Here is a 9,541-nt window from a genome sequence, read left to right as displayed (position 1 = left end):
TGAGGGCTCCAAAGTCGCTGTAAGAGGGTCCAGCCTTTACACTGTTGAATGAACAAGCTCACCTAGTTTCAAATCTGGAAACACCTGGTTTCACTCTGCTCTTAGATCTCACCAAAGCCTGGCCAGGGCTCAGGGAGGAACCAAGGGAGTCTCCTTTTTGCAAACAAGGCCATATATCTATTTTTGTAGCCTTGACTACCTGCCTCTAAGCAAGGAAGGATGCACTATATCTTCGCTAATGATTGTATTCTGTCTAAGCTACATCTTTCACTAGTGATCATGCGTATTTTGCTAATGATTGGATACTAAATATACATGTGTATATGTATGTATGTATGTATGTATATATATATAAAACGTTTGGTTGGTCGGTTCATCTAGAGGTCAACTTTGGCTTGGGGCTGGTTGCTCAGGCCTCAGTACTTCAGTCCCTCACTTTTTGTTGCAAGAGTGTTTTCCCTTGCTGTTTGCCTTAGTTTTTGCTACAGGCTCTAATGAGAACAGAGACCATGGTGTGCTAGGAGCTCTCAGTCACTCAGAAATTGGGGATTATACAGGTTGGGTTCATAGTGATACCACCCTATCTTCTAAGCCAGCAATGTCTATCACATTCATTTCAACAGTTAACTGTCAAGACAGTAGAGTCACGTGTGTAATTTTTCCATTTCAGTCAATAAGCACAGCTGCCGAAAGTTCAGTCTTCTGCATTGCTTTAACTTTCTAGATTAGCTGTTTCATTCTAACCACCCAGTCATTCTTTCTTGGCATCACACTCACACTTCCTCCGTCTCCCCTTCCCTGAAGAGACTTATATTTAGATATTAAATTAATGTTAAGTAAGGAATAATTTGAAATGTCTAGGATATTAAATTTTAAACACTGATCTAAGCTATCCCCTCTATGTCAGATATTACCCACATTACTCGAAGCAGTTCTGTGCTGTCTCGCATCATGCACCACCGCAGATTACTGGGTTGAATGCATGGTCATTAAAGACAGGGTGATGGAAGAGAGAATAATGCCCCTCAGTGTTTTTTTTATCTGTCAGCTCCCTGGCCAACATGCCACAGGAACTGCACTCCACTCTGCAGAAAGACACAGACTAATATGAGGCTGTGGTCAACCTTGTGTTACGACCCGTGGTATTCCAGCAACTTCTTTTTTCAATATCCACAATCAGCGTGCAACTTTAGGCCTAATATTGTTTGTTTGCATGTACTTACTTTCCTCATAGATATTATGAAATCCACACCTGTGGACATGATTTTTGGAGACAAGATCAAATATGAAACAAAGCTTCCCATAACAGGTAATGCTGGAGGCTGACAAGAGGGACAAAATCTAGCAAGCCTTTTATCACTGCAAGGGCTAGAAAAACTTGTGTTATAGCAATGTCATCACCAGTCACCATACTACACTGTGTTTCATTTCTCAGGTATTGGTTTTTCCTTCTTAGAGTGTTGCTGCACCATTTCATGTAAATACAGGTGTATTTCTCCAGAGCAGCTGCTGTTAAAACCTCACCTTGTTTTACCACGCTCCCTGTTTATCAACAAGGTGACAGTAAAGTAAAGATTTAGGGTACCCTTATGTTTCTCCTCCTGTTATTTCCCCAGGAGGAGAATTTATAATTGCAGCGCTGTGGCTGTGGGTGTGTTGTAGGGAGAGGGTTTGATCCAGGCGCGGAAAATCACTCCCATTGACCTGACCCTGATGTAAAGTGTAGCTCTTCATGCAACTTGGCAGGAACACCTAAGCAAAAGAGGTGGCACGCCTTCCTGAAGTTAGACTAATTATTTATTTTAGCTTTTTAGGATAGCTATTTTTCATTTGAGTTTGGCAGCACAAAGCTACAGCTAGGTTTTACCAGAGGAAAACAGAGCCCTGAGTAGCCAGTGCGAAGGAATTGTACCAGTCAATACATGTCACTGTGAAGGAATATGCCACCTTACTAAGGTAACGTGCAATAATATCCACTGCTCCAGTCTTTGTTTCAAGGTTAATTCTCTAGTTTCAGACTAAAGGTCATCCAAGGCTGTCAAACAATGATCTTAGACCTTTAAATACAGCTATATCCTCAGGGTGCTGTGCTGTTTAGTTTGTAAGTTAGAATTCCACTTTTGCCTCAGTTTATTTCTGTACCTCTACTCTAATCACACTGAGACAACCTGTGCTTGCAGAGGTCCACAAAAAGACCAAGATCTAGAAATTTTTGTAGCTGCAGAGTGTAAACTCCTTTAAATGCCTAAAGAAATTTATCAATGACAGAAGGCTGACTACTTTAAATCATCATGCTTTTTCTTGTTTCCTGTTACACTAGGTCAAAAGAAGGAATCAAAAATTACTGCAGGATGTAAACACTTCCATGACATTCTAAAGAGTTAGCACAGGTCTACATTTGCTGTATACTCTGGAAAGCTGATCTCGGTCAAACATTCTGTTAGCCTGCAGCACATGAAACAACTGCATCACTATAAATTAAGTTTGCTTCTCAACAATTCAGGTTTTGCAATTTCTAGCTATAGTTGTTTAAAGTACAGGCTGTCCAGGCCAGGCTCCTTTTCCTATGCTGGTGGTCAGGAACACGCACTGTGAGATTTTTAGAGAAAGTTTACATCTTCACTTTCAGTTACTCCTGTCTTTTAAGAAGATAGTCACGAACTTTTATTCTGATCCAGACTTTCAGAAAAAACTCTACATGTGATTGGGAGCAGCTTACTTTCAAAATGTTATGAGGAGCAGAACTTTTCCTCAGAGTGCATCCTAAGGAAGTGGGCTTCAGCCTCAGGCAGAAGCATCCTGGCACAGCTCGGAAGCAAAAGGGCACACTGGGGGTTGTGAACTTCCCGATGGACAAAATACAAGAGTACTGTGATGTATTTGGTAAAAGTGTTGTACCCAAACAGTGGCAAGGATGAGGTCATTAAATTGTGATGTTACTCAAGTGTCAGTACAACATGCAGCCAGAGCCTTTATATGGTGTGCACTACTTTGGAGATGGGATAAATGCTGAAGGAGATTTTATTTCTTTTCTAAATGTTTTTTATATATATGTACCAAAAACAGAGGGGGAGAAGAAGACAAAATGCTGTGATTCATTATATTATTCATTTTCGGTAGCTGCACAGGAAAAATCTGGTCACTAATTTTCAAAGAAAATCTATGGTATAGGCCCTGTATTAATATGGATATAGCTAATTCAGTACTGACAAAGATTATTCAATGAATTACATTGAAACTTTGCATTTTCATGGTGTGGGCCATATTCAAAGAAACTGTACAGTCTCTTCTATTTCCAGCCTCAAGTGAATGAATGGTTTTCCTCCTATTTGCAATTGAGAACATCCTCTTGATAACCGCAAGATATAATTAGGTGTCACAACATTAGAAAAGAATGCATGTGTTTTTTTGGTTTTTTTTTTTTTTGAGAAAAAAGATCTACTTTGTGTAATTCCATACACACATGCTTATTTAATTTTCTTCTCTCTTTTCCTGTGCTCTATCCCCTTATGCTTAACAGCTAAAAGAAAGAGGAATGAGTACCTCACTAACGAGCTCTCTGCAGCTTCCTGTGGTAAGGAACTTCACAAAGAAAACAGTCTTTTGACTTTACCTGTCGATCAGTGCACTGACTGTAATTAGGAAAAGTTTAATGACTGTTTTTGAAAGATTAACATAGTTTTGATTTAAGTTATTAATCACATTCTGCTCAGTTAAATGTCAGTGGGTTTGTTTGGACACTAACCATATTCGTCATTCACGTGGCTAATTCAAATGAGACCTGTATGTGTTGCATTACATGATAAACCCCTTCTCTGCTTCTGCTAAGCATGCAGTAACACACTTCAGAGCAGCGCCTTGCTCCTGCTTCAGAGAGGACTGTCTTTCCCTGCAGGTTTTTAACATCTGGAAAATGCTCGTACACGTCATGGAAAGAAAGAAACATTACACTGCTTTCTACAAAAAATACCTTTCCCAATTCAGTTCCCCATTCCTTTCTGAGATGTTTTCAGGTCAGATGTTGCTATGTAAAAGTGGAATCTCTCTCTTACCCATGGCTCAAGCAAATGAGCTCTTTGCAGGGAATCTGCTGGAAATCTCAGCGGAGGAAGAAATCTTCCTATAAAACTAAAAAAACAGCTGCAGTCCGAGACTAGCAATGAGCTCTGGGAAGCCCTTTCTTAGTTTCCAGAATTGCTTGCCTTCCTGTGCTAGTTTACAGCAAGACCTGTGTATGCCATGTGCTGTCTTGCACCCAAGAGATGCTATCTGTGTAGTTAAAGAGAGCCCTTTCGTGAGCAGGGACAGAGATGGCTAAACTTCAGCCCCAAGTAATAAAGTAAGGCAGAAGTTTTTAAAATAGCTATGTTCCATCCGTTAACTATCCATCATAAGGAAAGATCTGCAGAATCCTAACAGCAGCTTATCATGGCTCTGTGGTTTCTGATAGGAAAACAAATACATCACGTAAAGGGAATAAAGTGCTTTTCTCTGGTTATCATTCCACTCCAGGCTTTTGTGTCGCAGATTGTCTGGCAGACTCTCACAATTGTTTCCTCCTGCAGCTTCTGGAAAAGATCTCTTCTCTTCACTAAAGAAAAATATGCCCACAGCAGAGATGGGTTTTATTTGTGGTATTCTTTTGTATTTTTCCATTTCACCATTAACTGATTTTTAGCTCTCAGTCGTTTTCATGTGCATGAACATAATTTCTGCCAAGATTTGTACAGTGCTCCAGGTAATTGTTGATATGCTTGAAATATGTGTCCTATTAATGTATACATATTGTTGATAACTTTGATAAAGACACCAGACCTGAGTCATCCCACGGACTGCACTGAGCACATGACAGTGCACTTCAATAGTGCGAATCTGGCTGCACATGAGGAGCTGAAGGAGCGCATACAGCAGGTCCCACAGAGCTGGCTCTGATGCAAAGGTGCATACACAGCTGAAACTAATACTCTCTAAATGGACTTTTCTGTTCGATTTCTTATTCGTCTGAAATCTATCATGAAATATCATGAAATCTACTATTTGTGGTTTGTTATGGAAGAAAAACATCCCAGACAACTGATTTTGATTTTGAATCTGGTTAGCTATCTAATGAAAGGGAACAGCAGACATTTAGATATGAGCAAGCCAGCTAGTCCATGCTCAGAGAGTGCTTTTCCCCCTCTCCCAGTCCTCCTCCTTGGTAGCTAAAGCAGTGGCAGCACCTTATCCCGAGGCTGCTTTCCTAGCGCAGTGCTGCGGGGGGGCCAGCTGGCTCCTTCCCCTTGCCCAGCTACTGTGCCACCTCAGAGACACACTGAGTCCCCACCTGCACAAAGCCTGAGGGTTGGATGCTGGCCTGTGAATTGCCGGAAATCTGACTATGATTCAAATGGACACCACTAACAATAAGCCTTTTTTTTTTTTTTTTCTTTTTTTTTTTTTTTTTTTTTTTTTTCCTAGCCAGCGTGACTGCAAAACACATTTCCTTGAGAGCTCGGGAAGAGCACACTGAGCCAGATGCCTGATGAGGTGGTTAGTCTCTGCCTGGCATCCTTTATTTGATGAAAGCTATCACACATGGAAGGTAGCATTGCTAGCTGTTTACCTCGCAGCACCTCAAATACCTCAGAATGAATGGGCTCAGAAATGAGCATTCCCTGCCTCTCCATCGCTTCCAACCTCACCACAGAACATGTTTATTTTTTCAGTTACTTTCTTCGGTGATTTCAGTTGCTTCTGGTGTATGCAGCAGTATGTCTGTGCTTGTGATTCATTACATTGCTTATGGGCGTTTAGAGCCTGGAAGTCTTCTGTAAAACATGATTTATTAATACATCCTCCATGTGAGGTGGGGAGGAAGAGAGGGCTCTAGCACTTTGCTACCCTGCACTAATCAAGTCTGAAGGTACGAAATAAAAAAAATCTATCCAAAGAAATCTGTTCTCTATTGAAAGAGCTTAAAATGGAAGTTTAAAATTAAGAGGAATGGTAAATTATAACACATATGTTTAACAGTAAGGTTATCAACTGTTTGGTTTGAAATCATAGATGCAAAACCAATTCACCTCTTACTTTTGAGAGAGCGAGAGCTGGAGGGACTGAGAATTGCCAAGCTCTTCCCCTCAGCCCTTCTGCCCATTCTAGACCATCAGACTCTCTGCTTCAAGCATGCAAGCAGAAGTTAGCAGCTAAATGCTGTGAGAAATTAAATGGAGCAGTCCCACATGAGATGTGGTAGGAAATACAGAATCAGTGTTTAATCTAATTTTCATGTAACTGACTTCGTAACTCACCTGTATGTTTTTTCCTACATATTTTCTAGATTTAACCACTCCAAGAACTGAGGAATCCAATGTTGCCATAGAAAAATCAAACATGGCAGGATCAATCAACAATATTGAGCGTTTTAGATCTGATACACAAATCTCTTGACTCTGTCGGTGGGTGAGATAACTTGTCACTTTGTTTGCAGAGCAGCCTATATGATGAGAACAAGATGAGCTTCTGCTAGCAGTGGAAGGGTGGGGAATCTGGTGATCTCTGGCTTCATCTGGATCTGAAACCTGAGTGTTGTATGGTGCAAGCCCAGGGCTGTGCTCTTCCTTTTTGCCCTCTCCCCCCCTCAAGTGCAGACCCTGTCCATCTCATCCCAATACTCTTCTCTCCTTCTCTGCTTTGATACACCAGTTTCTCTCAGAATGGTTAGAATCAGCCTCTTTTTCTAGCTGGGAGGAGTCTTTCTGAAACCAAAACAGAGATCTGAACCTTGCTTTAGTCAAGCACCGCTAGTTGCTGCAGCTTTCGGCATCCAGGTATTCTTTTCCATAGCCACACAGATCCAGCCACTTGATCAGCTGCAGCACCTCACAAGGACTGGGAAAACAATGGCAAGAATATTCCTGTTCAGTTAATTGAAATGTTTCAGTAATGTGGAAAAAGCAGTGCATTCCCCTCCTCCATTGGCTCTGCTCTCTGACACAGTATTTTTTTTCCTGCAGTGCTTCCAATAAAACTCAACCTGAGGCAGAGAACCTGCACTGAAAATTTTAGTCCAAGTAGTTAGGCAGAGATACAAACAACCAAAATAGGATCTTTCAACGGAAAATGTTAGGTGACTGACAGTAGGTGGTATTACCAGCTGTCTACAGCCACGTACATCCACCCTCCCTGTGTATTCTGTGCTCACTGGGGCAAGCTCGGAGGAAAGGAAGATAAACAAGGGGGTTTGAGTCTTTCTTCGTAAGTTGCCTACAGCTGTTCAGATGTTTTCCATTTTATCAGCATCCGTGGCAGGCTGTAGCATAATGAATGCATAAGTATTATTAAACCATTAGCCAGGTGACGTTTTTGGATTTTATATTCCCCTCTAGTAAATGTGTAACACTCATATGCTAGTAAGTGATTAAGTATTCTGCTGAGTCTCAGACCATAAGTAATTATATGCCATTTTAAAGACAGCCAAAGGAGCAATGTAAAATGCTTAACTGAAAAAGGGAGAAAGTAGAGAATGACAGGCAACTCTCAAGAAAACAAGAAAAACTCATACTCACGATGTCACAGTTTAACCCCAGCCATCTTATAGTTAGAAGATACTGATGTTGCATAATGCACTTGAAATTACAGCTGCATCAATACCTGATAGGAAAAAATAATTGTCATTTTAGCTCTAATAAAAAAGAAAATGCTGATGCTTTTATGGATTTTTTTTTTTTCATGTCTTATACAAGCCTTTCAGAGGTTATTCACATAAATAACTCCGTGTCATGGCCAAGCCTTAAGTAAAAGCGGCCTTCTCTACAGACCAAGTGGCAAATAGCCTCTTCCACCTTCCAAACAAATACATCCTACCAGCTCAGCCTTTCTCCCTTGTTAGAGGGGAGCTTTATTCCAGAACACGCTTTTCCCTTCCCTAAAGTACTCACAGTTAGGAAAATTATACTTGTCTGCTGACTTGAGACTGAAGCAGAACTGCCGTCTTGCCCCTCACTAGCCATTTGAGTCCTTGTCTCGTTAGGCTAAGTAGACTAAGCATACTACTACTAGTAGTAATAGTAGGATGACTAAGTAGTGCATTGCTCCAAGAGTGAGTGCTTTTTACCCTTCGCTGTTTGACAGTGGTGGAGAGAGATGGAAGCCATCTCTCATTACAAAATCCTCATGGAATTAAAAACAATATCAATAACAACAACAACAATAAGAAATATATCTGGGCTTATTTTCTGTCACCTCCTCTGCAGAGTCATCTCTGTTCATCGGTGGGTTGCATGTTCATAAGAGCATCCTGCAAAATGATTGGGACTATCTAGAGGTGATCTGGGAGTGCAGCATCCTTTTCTAGTGAAATAAGGCTGGCTGTCTCAAAACCAGCTCTCAAAGAGGCCAGGTGGTACCAGAAGCCTCAGGAACTTACCAGTTTCATGCAACAGCTGGACTGATGCCGGAGTCCTAAAGGGAGAATAAGAGCAAGGCTTCCCTGCCTGGTGGAGGCTGTGGGACATGGTGCTTTGCAGCTGTATCTCCTCACCTTTTCTGGGATGCCTGGCCTCTGATGGCTTTACTCTGCATGCCCGTACAGAGGGGGTGAAAGGTCCCAAACCACTTTCAGCTAACACAGAACAGGCTTAGTTGAAAGAGTCAGATAAACTTCAGGGAGGAAATTTTTTAACCTTGACGTTAGAAGGTGCTGTGTAATTGATCTGTACAATAGGATGAGTCCTGAGAACATTTCAATATGGAGACAATATTTAGCTGGAAATCTGATGTTATTGCTTTACCACTGCTTGTTGGAGGAAGATTGGCATTTGCCTTGCTGTTCTCGCTGCATGTGTCCATTCCCACCTATGAACTGCTTAAAGTAATTGTTCAAGCCACAGCAACCCAGACTCCTGGAAACTAACTCTTGATGGATGATGTGATTTGAATGATTGATTCCTGTATCTCCTTCTAGAATACAGGCACCTTAGCTGTTCCTCCTTCAGGTGTTTTACAACCAACATTGACAATAAAAAGAAAGAAAACAAAGGCCTTGAAAACTATTCACATTTTTCCTATTGCTATGTTTGTTTGTTTTTCACGCACCGGAACATGCTATTATGCTTTATTGTGAAACTCTAGTAAAGCTTATTTCATAAAGAAGAGCTTTAAGTAACTTCTGTAACCTCCTTTGAATTGTTGCAGCAGTGCTAAGTCTAGACTGTGAAGTACAAGTTACAGTACAGGCTTTACAGTACAATTTTAACTTGAGCTATTTTGCATACCAGCCTCTGTGGTCACAATTACAAAGGCTTCTCTGCCTGCCTGAGAGGGCTTGGGTGGCTTATTTGAAGGTACCAGAAAAACAGTTACAAATGACATCTCCAGGCAGATGCTGGAGGTACAAGGTACAAGAAAGAGAACTGAAAGACTCACTGTATTCAGTGAAGACAATGCTACGGGTATCTCCTTAGATGCAGACATCCCTCTGGAGATCCCGTTACATTCTGTTAATCTCACTTCTGCGGTCTGCCATGCAGACTTCTTTTATGCTGTGCTGGGCAGATCTCTT

General features: G+C 41.2%; 1 long non-coding RNA gene across 1 annotated transcript; it reads left to right on the top strand.

The window, feature by feature from the left end:
• Window positions 1–4,280: 4,280 nt before the first annotated feature.
• LOC130143945 (uncharacterized) lies at window positions 4,281–9,148 on the top strand. Its single transcript, XR_008819933.1, has 3 exons — window positions 4,281–4,939; window positions 5,458–5,902; window positions 6,320–9,148. It is a non-coding gene; the product is annotated as an uncharacterized LOC130143945 (long non-coding RNA).
• The last annotated feature ends 393 nt before the right edge of the window (window positions 9,149–9,541 follow it).

The sequence above is a fragment of the Falco biarmicus genome, chromosome 1 (genome assembly GCF_023638135.1).
Source record: "Falco biarmicus isolate bFalBia1 chromosome 1, bFalBia1.pri, whole genome shotgun sequence".
In the NCBI taxonomy this organism is placed as follows: domain Eukaryota; kingdom Metazoa; phylum Chordata; class Aves; order Falconiformes; family Falconidae; genus Falco; species Falco biarmicus.
Note: the sequence above shows the minus strand (reverse complement) of the source record. Positions and strands in the feature narration are given on the sequence as shown.